Source organism: Canis lupus, chromosome 8, assembly GCF_011100685.1.
Source record: "Canis lupus familiaris isolate Mischka breed German Shepherd chromosome 8, alternate assembly UU_Cfam_GSD_1.0, whole genome shotgun sequence".
NCBI classification, from domain to species: domain Eukaryota; kingdom Metazoa; phylum Chordata; class Mammalia; order Carnivora; family Canidae; genus Canis; species Canis lupus.
Window position 1 is genome coordinate 32,473,480 of NC_049229.1, and position 13,149 is coordinate 32,486,628.

Genomic DNA, 13,149 nt, shown 5'->3' on the forward strand with positions numbered 1-13,149 from the left:
TTTTTGCATTTCTTCTTTAAATAATTGTTATCATAATGATCTTTTCAGCTGTAATATATATTGTTTCATTTTTCTGATGTGACCATAATAACCTAATATGTGATTTGTGTATTGGATTTGCCTGTATTCTTTACTCATTAGACTGAAATAGTGAATGTACCTCTGGGTTCTAATGATGCTACAATCACAGACTTTGGTACTGAAAATCCATGGCAGGATTCTATTATATATCATCCAGATGGTCCAGAATATGATTATATGACATTTTTCAAAGATAGTTTTCTGTATAAAGTCAACAACTTTCTATAGAGAATGCAATGTCCTCTGAGAATATGTCCTTCATCCTTGATTTAAGGATTCTGAATAAATCTCACAGGCTAAATGTGTCTTTGTCCCCAAAATTAATTCTCTTGCTATAGGACTGGGCATGTGAGTTAAAGAACAAAAATATTCCTTCGTTTATTATGAAGCAAGAGTGCAGATCCCAATTAAATGACTTATCTTCATTTTCTAGTGAATAAGTATTTCCCCACTAATAAGTATAAAACCAGGTGCTTCTCCTGAAGGACCTTACAATCTACTTGAGACAAGGTATAAACAAGAAAATTTTAATATTTGAACATATTCAAAATTTGCTTATGAAGCATTGACATTTTTTGGTCAACACACAGAGTTTTAATTAGGCTTTGGAAACTTCATTTATCAATTACATTTGAATACTTAATAAAACTTCAAATCATATTGTGATGTGTGCAGTGAAAAATGCAGCATCTGGAAGATGCCATCAGTGGTTTGAAATGAAGAAATCTGATAGCATTTGGACTTTGACTTTCTCATAAACACCTATGTCATTGTGATACCTTGAAAGTTGTGACCAAAATGGTCAAGCAAAGCCGCAAGAAATCTCCACAATTGAATTGGGTATTATTTTATATCTGAAAAAATGTTGTGTGGTCATAGAGATAAAATGTATATGGAAAGAATGCACACTTCCAGTTAGTTTAAAGATCTTTAGAATTAGGGAGAAGAGGAGCACCTGGGTGGTTTAGTCAGTTGAGCATCCAACTCTTGATTTTGGATCAGGATTGTGCGATCGAGCCCTATGCCAGGCTGCATGCTGGGTGTGGATGCTGCTTAAGATTCTCTCTCCTTCTCCATTTGCCTCACCTCTCCTCTCACTCTCACTCTAAGGGAAAAAAAAAAAGAATTAGGGAGAAAAGAAATTTAAATACAATTATGATCCCAAAATATGTGAAATATAATCTAGTGATTTTCCTGGCAGAGTATGTGTTCAGACTCTGCAATTATGGAAGAATTAGATAATACATAGTTGGAACCCAGAGCAATGGCTAATCTGTGATCACCCATTCGGAGGAGTTTAAATGTAGTTACTATAAAGCAGAAGCAGCATACTCTATTAGGACTGCTGACTAGACTCTAAGTTCGGTCCTACCTGGAAGTTTTGGTCATTTCATGCAATCATAATCCTTAACATGGCTTGAGCTACTGAAGTCTTTCAACTCTGTGAATATAGCAGGAAATGTGGAAGTGTTAAGAGGCTCAAACTTGAAGTTTCAATATATTTGAGTGGAAAGAAACCTGCATATTTGGTATATATTACTACTTGTAATACTTAGGAGAATCTGTCCTACCTAAGTAACTGATGAGCCTTATAATTCCAGGACTAAAATGTGTGTCAGTAATTGATTTAGACTTGTGATTTTAAGTTGAAATCTAACTAAAGTTATCAATAACATTGGACTGTCTAAAAGAGTTTAAGAATCCCCATATATGAGTTCCATTTTTTGGATTTATAAGAATAATTTGAGTACTTGGGAAGATTGCTTAATCAAACAATTAAAGGACCTTAAGAGGAAGTCAACCACATAAATTAATAAATATAATTGAAAGTGTTCTTAGATATTTAATTTATTAATTAAACAAGTTTATTCAAAGGCCAACTTAAAAAGTGATTGTTCAAATCTGCTAGGCTAGTAAATAGAATAATAAAAATTGTAAGCCAAATCTGAAAGCTTATGGCAAAGCTGAGTTTTTGAGTTGGTAATTTTAACACATCAAATATTATTGTTTTAAAACCAAAAATATCTTCTGAATAGTATCTTCTGCACTTAAAAAAAATTCACAATTTATAAAATTACTTTTTATTGTATCATTCAAATGAAAATGAACAATTGTTATCTTAATCATCTCTATAACTACAATATTATGTTATGTTTCATTTTCCTGAAGCAATTATAAAATAATAATGTTTGGGGTCTTTTGGAAATGAGAAGACACTGCCTGTTACCTCCCCTACCATCACCACTAACACCCCTAGTGCAGTATCACTGGGGTCATAGGGAAAGGCAGTGTTTGTCTTGCCAAATCTTAGATGATGTCACTCACCTCAGGATGAGTGCTATATCATGGAGTGGGCAATGTGAAGTCTGCTCCTTCCTAAGTTGTTCACTATCCTCTCCAAATTCATCCCTCCCCCCATTTCTATTACAATCCACGTCTCACTTTAAGCAACAGAGAGAGTGTTCTCGTGGAGTTCCCTCACATGCTAAAGAATCTATTAGGGTGATAGCTCTTGTGGACTGAACTATGTCCCCCTCCCCAAATTCTTATTTTGAAGCCCTAACCCCCAATGTGAGGGTGTTGGGAGATGGAGCCTCTGGGAAGTGATAAAGGTTAGATGAAGTCATGAGGGTGGGGCTTTCTTGATAGGATTTGTATCCTTATAAGAAGAGATACTGGAAAGAAGCTTTCTCTCTCTCCTCTCTGTCTCTCTCTCTCTTGTGAGGAGCTCACAGTGAGTAGGTAGCTGTCTATGAGGAAGAGAGGCCTCACTGGGGGACTCCATCATCTGGCACCTTGATCTTGAACTTCCCAGACTCCCAAACTATGAGAGGTAAATTCCTATTGTTTAAGCCACTCAATTCATGGCATTTTGTTACTAGCAGCCTGAGAAGACTAAGACAGTTATAGCTAAAGAATAATGCTTCTGATTAATCAAGATAGAGAAGTAAGATATCATTTGCATCCAAGATTAGTCTAATAAGCAATTTCAATAATAACTAGAGAACTCAGAGGTAATGAAGACACTACGTACTTTTTCCTACAATGTCCCCTTTAATGGCTCATTTCTAAACTTGCTCCTGGATTGAAGGTCACCTAAACACAGTTTAATAATAAAGAAGGGATCTTTTCCAGATTAAACCAAAGAGAACTCTCATAGTTGCTGAGGGAAATGTGGTAAATAGTAATGTTGCCTCCAAATGTTTTATTCCTCTCTGTATTCGTGCCCTTTGTCATGTGTCTTTGTCCTCCATCATGAGCAGGTCAGCTTTACATTAATGCCCTGTAACACAACACTGGGCTTAGCCATATGGCTTGCTTTGGTTAATGCATTCTTAGAAGAGAGGATGCAAGCAGAGGCTTGATGTGGCCTTGCGGATTGGGTTGGCTTTCCTTTGCACTTCAGCCAATACCATGGGAAAGTGCCAAAGTTGGACAAGGACTGAGTCACCCCAGTCACACCAGCCTAAGTCAACCTACAGCCAGCATAACCTTGAACATGGGAGCAAGCCCAACCAAGATCAGTGGAGCTACCCAGCTGACTTCAAGATGGCTGCAGATACATGACCTAGAGACACAAAATGACTCAGACTGCAAATGTGGAAAACCAAGCTCTACCCCGTCATTCCCACTAATAAAGGTGATGGATGATATTTCTTTGCACCTGAATCCTGACTGAAAATCTTTCAGAAAGTTGAAGCTGGTATAAATTTAAACAACTATGAAAATATTTGAGCCCAGACTTGCAGAAATGGCTTTAAAATGTGTTTATCAAACCAAACAATAATGGCCTTCAAATTTGCAAATTTTCCAAGTTATTGAAGGTACCCCTCACATGAGGATATTCCAGGGTTCATTCTACCTAAAATCATTTCTACCTGAAGCAATTATCATTCTGTCAGAAACACGGCCATGTTATCACCCTGTATCCTGGCAAACAAGTGTGCCCTCAGATCATCATTATAGGATCTATGAGATGTCAGTAATGATGTGTCTTTCAGGGGCCGATGGAAGGATGCATACCAACAAGGTGTTACATCCAGAGGTGGCTCTTTGCTATCTAAATTGGACTTAACCGAACCTGGAAGCACAATGTCTGATGAACATTCTTCTCCCACTCCCTAGGTAAGAGAGAAGAACGTCTAATAGATCTCTCACATATCTAATTCCTATGACTTGGATCCCAGTAATGAAATGAGAAAAAAGTTCCCTGAATCATTTTTAATCTGTGCCTTTTCTCTGAGGAAAGGTCCCCGAGGAGTTAATGTCATGTCACTAACTAATTAGATCTGCATTGCTTAGCAAGAATTCTACACCAAAGACAGCGTAATTCTATTAGGAAATGAAACCACAATATTGTACAGTTCTAAGGCTACTAAATTTGTATTTAATTATCCAGGTAATGTAATTATGCAATCAGTTCTAATCTGAGATCAAGAGGAAAAGTTCTTGGTGGGTTTTGTGTGTGTGTGTGTGTGTGTGAGGTTTTGTGAAAGGCCCATGCAATTAATAGGACACACTTAATTACTGAAATGTAAAGATATCTTTGCAAGAATATGTCCCCATCCAAGCATGTACACTATATTAGCTGCTTAGATCTTTGCCATTACTAATGTATTTGTGGCTTCTTATCTTATAATGACCTATGGTAATAATTAGCCCCATGATAGAACAAAGACCTTAGCACTATACTGCAAAGCTCAGTTCTGCACATTATTCCACAGAACAACAGAGAACAATAAGGATTCAGAAAAGAATTTATATTTCCTTAATTGTTCAGTGAAATGTTTAAAACATCTACCCAAATCATGAAAATCTACGTGAAGCACACATTTTCAAATTTGTTTTTTACTATAAGAAGAAAAGAAAAAAAATACATTATGGATCAATTAAATGGATTTATATGTGCCACCAAAATAAGATTCTCCCCTTATAGTTTATAATCCCTTATGAATATAGACTTCAAAAAGTTGCTTAAACAGTAGTCTCAGTTCTTAGGGCTAATATCTGTTCTGTTATACTAAGATAGCTATTTAAATTTAGGGTTTCTTCTGGGTATGCCTCTGTTACATAAACGAGGTTCTCTATGTGCTTTATTTCACTTGATTGTTTTCTTTAAGATTTTTGGTGTTTGCTCTCTGGCCCCCCAGAAAGAGAGAACATAGTAGCTTAAAGAAACAGATGGCACAGACAAGAATTTGTGTTCGGTAAGTCTTCTTTTCCTATCTTGAACTGTGGAACTTTCCAAAATCCTCCATCATCAGTTTTAAAATTAAGTGAGCCTACTAAAAATTTCCCTCGAAGTCAGAAACTCCTCTTCTGTGTTGTTTCTCCTTACTTGTTTATCCCTTTGGCCAATAGCTGTGCAGATGATTTTGTTTCCCAGCATGGGTAGAAGCTTGATGTGTGGTTGTTATTATTTAACGTTGTTTGAAATCTTGCTCCTGGAGGGTGAACATTAAAGATAAGTGAGCTAGAAGTGTAGAGGGAGCATGTGTCATTTGCTGATGGGAAAGCCAAGGGATTCAGGGACTGAGTTGGGATCAGAATGCATTTTCTTTATAGTCAGGAGAGGAATTTGCTGGCAGAATGGTTGGCAATGAATTAGTTTTCTATTGCCATGAAACAATTTACCACAAACTTAGTAGTTTAAAACAACACAAATGTATTACCTCCTAATTTCTATAGGTCAGGATCAACTGGGCTAAAATCATGGCAGCTAAGGCTGTATTTGTTGCCTGGGGCCTGAGGTCCTCTTGTTGACAGAATCCATTTCCTTGAGGTTGTAGGACTGAGGTCCCCATCTCCCTGCTAGCTATTGGCTAAGGACCACTCTCAGCTCCTAGTTCTCTGTGCCTGTGGCCCCCCACTGGCAATTCCCAACCAACATGGCTTTCTTTCCTCCAGACCAGCAAGAGTACCTGTCTCTTCTTTCCCCTTCTGTGACCGGTCAGAGAAAACTCTCTGACTTTAAAGCACTCATACGAGTGGGGTAAGACCAATTTGGATAATCTCCTTATCTTAGAGTCAATTGATGTGGAACCTTAGTTATTTCTGCAAAATCCTTTCATGTAATGCCTATGTTAGTGTTAGGTTGAATACTCGGGAGAAGGGGTGTACATACCAATGGCTGAAACTTGGGGGACCATCCTAGAATTCTGCACACCACAGGGGACCTGCCAGAGCCTCCATCTATTCTTTGAAGTTGCTGTGGCACCTAAAACTTTCTCATGACAAAGTCATTCCTTTGGGCTTAAGCTTTATATCTCTAAGAGTATCTTGCACAATAAAATCAACAGTTATATTTATTATATTGTGTAATACTACTGTTGAGCAGCTGCCATTTGCCAGATACTATATATTATCTTATTTAATCTCAGCAACTCTGTGAAACAAGTGCCATTATCCCCACTTTACAAATGGGGAAGCTTAGGATGGATGAGATAAAGAAATTTGCACAGAATCATACAACTATTTATGGTTGGGATTGGTATACAAATTCAAGGCTGTCTGACACAAAGTGATGGTTTTTCTTGTTATACTACTTACTCTACGTCTCTGTATTACTCAGAGTTCTGACAAAAAACAAGTATCACACTTAAGGAGGTATTGTTGAAAGGGGCTTAATAAAGGATTCTTTATAAAGGATGGGTAAGGTTAAGGGAATTGACAAGATGATGAAGCATCTGGGGACTAAAAGTAGCAGGAAGCCATGGCCACCTGTGGACCTAAAGGGACAAGGAAAGGGAACAGAGATAATAGAACCTAGAGAAGGCTCTAGCCAGGGAGGAACCCAGGCATTGGCAAAACCTGGCCCTTGAAAAATAACTTACCTTTCTTTTCTTTTTAAAGATTTTATTTATTTATTAATGAGAGACACAGAGAGAGAGACAGTGACACAGGCAGAGGAGAAGCAGGCTCCCTGCAAGGATCCTGATGCAGGACTCAATCCCAAGACCCTGGGATCATGACCTGAGCCAAAGGCAGACACTCAACTACTGAGCCACCCAGGTGCTCCACTTACCTTTCTTTTCCTTTCTTTTTTGCTTGGGGATGCATTACCTGGACCCTACAGTACTGTGGGGCAAGAATTTAAACTAGGTTTCCTAAAACGAGAATGTCTTCAGACCTAGGTGAATTCAGAAATCATTAAATTTAAATGGTTTCAAACCCACTTATGATAACGCAAAATAGGATCAAGTATCCTAGCAGTGGCTCTCAATCCTGGCTATGCATCAGACTCTGCTAGAGAATTTCAAAAATAAACATAGAGACTTGGGCTCTATCCCTGGAGATTCTGATGTTTGGAGTGGGGTCTTCAATATTTTGAAAGTTCCAGAGATGATTCTAGTGTCTCAGCAGAGTTGAGAAGCATTGGCAAATCCTTACACAGTGCAGTTGTCTATGTGTGCAACTTAACACAGGTGAGTTCAACTCTAAGAACTCACACAGAAATAACAATTTTAAAAGTCTTGGTAGCTTTGGGACACCTGGGTGGCTCAGTTGGTTGAGCATCTGACTCTTGATCAAGACTCAGGTCTTGATCTTAGGGTCATTAGTTCAGGCCCCACATTGGTCTCCATGCTGGATGTAGAGGCTACTTTAAAAAAAACAAAAGTAAAGAGTAGAGAGAGTAGTTTCTTTTATTCTGCCACACAATGTGCCTAAACCCTGGAGCACATGTGACCAGGAGCCAGGAATTCATTTGCTTATGATTGTCATCTGCCTCTCAGAGTGTGTGCCCATTGCCACTCCAAGTGTGAGAAGCTAATGTTTCAAATATGTATTTTTGTACATCATAGCTCTACAATCAAACCAACTTCATCTGGTTTTCAACCAAGGAAACTGTAATTCCTGTTCCAATTCCCGGGGAGAGACTGGCTGGGTTTAGCTTATTCAGTTATCAGTGTGTGAGTATCCAACATGGCTCCTCTCAAGAGATTTTTTTTTTTAAGGATAAATTTTCAAGTGTATGCGATTTTCTCCTTAAATGCTGAGTGTAGTGCCTAATCCCTATGTAAGATATAATTCTATTATATTAATTTCACATACTCTGCAAAAAAGGGCATCACTAAATTTATTTATTTTATTTTTTAAGATTTTATTTATGTATTCATGAGAGATACAGAGAAAGAGAGAGGCAGAGACATAGACAGAGGGAGAAGCAGGCTCCATGCAGGGTGCCTGACGTGGGACTCAATCCGGGGATTCCAGGAATATGCCCTAAGCCAAAGGCAGACGCTCAACCGCTGAGCCACCCAGGCGTCCCACTAAATTGATTTAAATGGAGTATCCTAACCATGTTATTCCTTCAACAGTATATTAGTATTTAGTAAGTGCTTACCACATTCAGGGACTACATGAACAAAACACAAACTCCCTGCCCCAATAGAGGTTACATTCTAGTTGTGATGAGAGAGATGACAAGCAAATAATGAGTAGAATGTATTAAATATGAGGTGGTGATAAGTACTATTGTTTAGGAAGGAAAATAAACCATGGAAAGCTGACTAAGAAGCAGTTAGGAAGGTAGAAGGAAAATGAGGAGAGTGTGACCTTCTGATAGCCAAGTATAAAAATGTTTTACGGAGATGGCGCTTGGGTGGTGCTGCGAGTTAAGCAACCGACTCTTGGTTTTGGCTTATGTAATGATCTCAAGGTGGTGGGATCAAGCCTTCCATCAAGTTCCTCACTCAGCACAGAGTCGGCTTGAGTTTCTCTCTCTCTCCCTCTGCCCCGCCCCCAACTTGGACACACGTGCTCTCTCTAAAATAAATAAATAAAAATCAATCTTAAAAAAATGTTTTAGGGAGGAAAGAAAGACCAACTGGATCAGATGATCTTGCTAGCCAAATAACATGGGTACCAGGCATTGTCAACATGGATTTGGCAACATGAAGATCATGGTGATATTGACAAAGGCAATTCTGAATGGGCAGCAGAGATGACCTAAGTGGGTTCAACAAAATGAAGGGAGTTGGGGACGCTGAGTATAGACAATTCCATGGGGAAATTTGTTTTTAAAATATTCTGTTTAAATTCAAAGCTGCGGCAAACACCATAGATGAAATGATATGTGAGGCCAGAAGTTAAGGTCAGTCTGCCACTTCTAAAAGGATTGGCTAATTCAGGCCCCAGGCAGTCTGACTTTGTGTCCTTTCTTCCATTCTATTGCCTTCCCTAATAATACTTTCCCCTTCAGGACAGAGTGATCTATGCCTTCAAACGTTGCTTGGTAGCTATCACTAACAGAAGTACAAATCAATTTATTGTCCCATATTTGCCAGCAGGGAGGGCAGGCTTTCCCAAGGAACCTTCCCCATGACTTCTCAAATCCAGTGCTATTTACAGCTGCCCACTGGGCCTCTAGGTAGTGCTTGGTCTGCTTAAAGCAAGTCTCAAGTGTTTCGAAAAAAAGGAAAACTGAAATGAACCCAAATATGTAGAGAGGAACAACCTCTAAAGTGTCTTGCCTGAGCAACAGGGAGGAGGAAGCAGGCCTCATCTCTCCTCCTCAGAGAGGCCATAATGCTTTCGGGCCTCAAAGAATACCCCAATTTATACAATTCACTGCTACAGCTTTAAGCCTGAATGGCATTTGGTGGCAGATAAAGTCTCTCTGTGTCACACAGTGGAGAGCTGTGTGGCCAGATCTTGTGTAGAATTACATTTAAAACCTGGAAATCAAATGATATGTCCAGATAACTTCTGTGGTAAACCCCAAACCAGTTACGCTTCAGGTTAAGCCTCTGCATTTCTAAACAACATGCCTTTATTCTCTCCAGGCCAATACTCGGACCTTCCTGCCAGCAATATCAAATGGCAAGAGGCTGAATGTACCCTCTGTGTGAGCTTAAAGGAAAAACAGCCAAAGGAGGCAATGCCTCTCTGCTGAGAAAATCTCCATCTTTGATACGTCTCCTCCACACACGTATCAAATTGTCTCATTCCCTCTTGGCTTCTTGAGTTATTTTCTGACCTCTAAAATTTTTAAAACAAACAAACAAAACAAACCTAAAGACATCCCATCACTCCATAAAAATAGAATTTTTTTTTTCTGAATTCCTTTCCTTTATCCCTCTCACTTGAACAGATCTCTCCTGTTCGTTGAATGGATCCTCTCACACTATCTTATTTCTCAAGATCTCGGAGTTTGAAAGCATGAGGAAAATTGACAGACCCTCTAGGTACTGGAGTCAAGAAAATAATCCAATCCTGGCAACAAAAAATAGAAAAGGGACAAAATTTGTTAATGTTATTTAATCCTCATTTTATCACCAAGCCTAACAGGAATGCACCATTTTAAACAAGCTCATTCATTTGGGGAATATAAATAATAGTGAAAGGGAAAATAAGGGAAGGGAGAAGAAATGGGTGGGAAATATCAGAAAGGGAGACAGAACATAAAGACTGCTAACTCTGGGAAACGAACTAGGGGTGGTAGAAGGGGAGGAGGGCGGGGGGTGGGAGTGAATGGGTGACGGGCACTGGGTGTTATTCTGTATGTTAGTAAATTGAACACCAATAAAAAAAAAATAAAAAAAATAAACAAGCTTGGAGGATATGACCATGATGTTGGTGGGGCCTGTGCTAATGTATGTCCCTTATGAGCAAACCCCATTACCTCAGGAAAGAGTTCTGGCCCTTCCTTTTCCCTCTCATAAAGAAATCTATTCTGTTGGGTGCACGTGCTCATGGTCACACCAGACATGAGTAGAAGCCTTGAAGCATCTACACTGGTTTCTTCAGGAGTATGTGACCAGCTTCTATTTAAGCACCGAGCTTATAAATGAGTTCCTACAATTTTCTGCTGCACATGCCCTCCCAAAGCAATATCTGATGCAGAAAGGAGTATAGGCTCGGACACTGAGCATGTTTCAGCCCTTTGGAGCAGGGACTTACCATCCGTAGAAGGCCACTAGTCATCATTTTATTACTTTAGAAGTAAGAGAAGAATTTTTTCTCCTTTGAGTAAAAAATGTTGTAGTAGATTCTCTTGCTAAAAGAGTCATTTAAATATTACTGGTCACGTCACATTGTAGTTGTTTGGAAATAATTATATCCATATCACAGACAGTAAATAATAGAGGTGCGTTCACTAACGTTTTATTCATGTTCTGTTTTAATATGGCAAACTTAGAAGTAATTTAATCTCCCAGTAAATTGAAGTGGTGGGGGGTTCTTCACACAGAAGACTGCAAGTTATTAATTCTGGGCAGTCTTCATCTTGTACAATTAGTCACTGTTTGCAGCTGGAAATGTTTTATTAATTTTCCATAGCAGTTGATTTTCCACAGTTTTCTCAGTTTAAATTAAGCAGTAAGAGCTGCTGTTTCTTCTTAAATAAATTTTCTTTCCACAAAAATACATGCCTCTGGCTATGTCAATTTTCCCATTTGATTAAAGTGCCAGCAGGCAATTAATAACTTAATGCATTTTAAAGTACTTTTGGAAAAAGTAATTTGAATAGCCAAACTTGTGTATTTGAATTGATTGTTGCAGAAGATTTAATAGGCATTTGAAAATCCTAGAACCTTGGAAAGGACAAATGTGACCCAACAGCCATGTCTGGGGGACTGTGAGGTAGTCTTCGTAAAAAGCCCACAGCTGGCACATGCATGAGGGCTGAGGGTGCAGGTGACTACCTGACTATCACATTCCAGAAGGCTGGAAAGAAAGGCAACCTCAAAATGGTCTTCATGGAAATGTATAGAAGACTCTAGACTGTGATGTGTGGTCTGAGTGGGGAAGTCATTTAGAAAGCAACAAGACAACATGAATGAACATGGAAGACTTGATGCTAAGAGAAAGAAGTTAGGCACAAAAGGATGAGTATGATGTGATTCCACTTATATGAGGTATATTTTGTAATTAAATGCATAGAGAGAGAAAGTAGAATTAGTGGTTGCTAGTGACTGAGAAGAAATAGGGAATGGGGAGTCAGTGGGTAAAAGAGTTTCTGTTAGGGGTGATGAAAAAGTTCTGAAGATAGTGCTGATACTTGCACAACATGAGACTCTACTTAATGCCACTGAATTTATATACTCATACAGGGTTAGAAGGATCAAGTCTTTTTTTTTTTAATTTTTATTTATTTATTCATGAGAGATACAGAGAAAGAGGTAGAGACACAGGCAGAGGGAGAAGCAGGCTCCACGCAGGGAGCCCCACGCAGAACCAATCCCGGGTCTCCAGGATCACACCCTGGGCTGAAGGCGGTGCTAAACCGCTGGGCCACCAGGGTTGCCCAGAAGGGTCAATTCTATGTATTTATTGTTCATAATAAATTTTTAAAAATTTTAAAAATAGCAATGTGGTCTTTTACTGTGTTCAAGGTATAGAAGCAAGGATGTGGTAAGTCCTCCAGTGCAAAATTCTCCATTTCCTTGGGTATTTTGGTAGGAGCCATGACCAACTATGCTGATAACACAGGAGCCAAAATTCTATGTATCACCTCTGAGAAGTGGGGTGAAGGGATGACCAAACAGACTTCTCACTGCTGGTGTGGGTGATCTGGTGATGGCCACAGTCAAGGAAAGGCAAACCAGAGCTCGGAAAGAAGGTTCAGCCAACAGAGTAATTCAATTTTTTTTTTTTTTTTTGTCAATTGAATTCAAAAGTAATTCAATTCTGAAAGTCATCCTGGAGAAAGATGATGTGTTCCTTTATTATGATCATTACTTGGGTACCACAGTAAATAATAACAAACAATTAAAGTGAGATGAAAGTTTCTGCCATCATAGAACCAGTTACAAAGGGGTGTGCAGACTTGGGGCCCAGGATTGTGTCCAATGCTGGCAATATTGCATGATTCTCTGGTGTGTTTGTTAAAAAAAAACAAACTCACCCCATTAAAAATTATTTGCTCTTCTCATGCTTCCCAAAAAGTAATGAGGATATTCAGAGCTTATTGGTTTCTCTTTTTAAAAGATAACATGCAAAAAAATAAAAGAAAACATGCATTAAAAAGAAAAACATGCCATAGTTTTTTTTTTTTTTAAAGATTTTATTTATTCATGAGAGACACACAAGAAGAGGCAGAGACATAGGCAGAGGGAGAAGCAGGCT

At 38.8% G+C, this 13,149-nt stretch overlaps 1 pseudogene; it reads left to right on the forward strand.

The window, feature by feature from the left end:
• Positions 1-5,969: 5,969 nt before the first annotated feature.
• Positions 5,970-12,892, forward strand: LOC111097185 (annotated as a pseudogene).
• Positions 12,893-13,149: the final 257 nt, after the last annotated feature.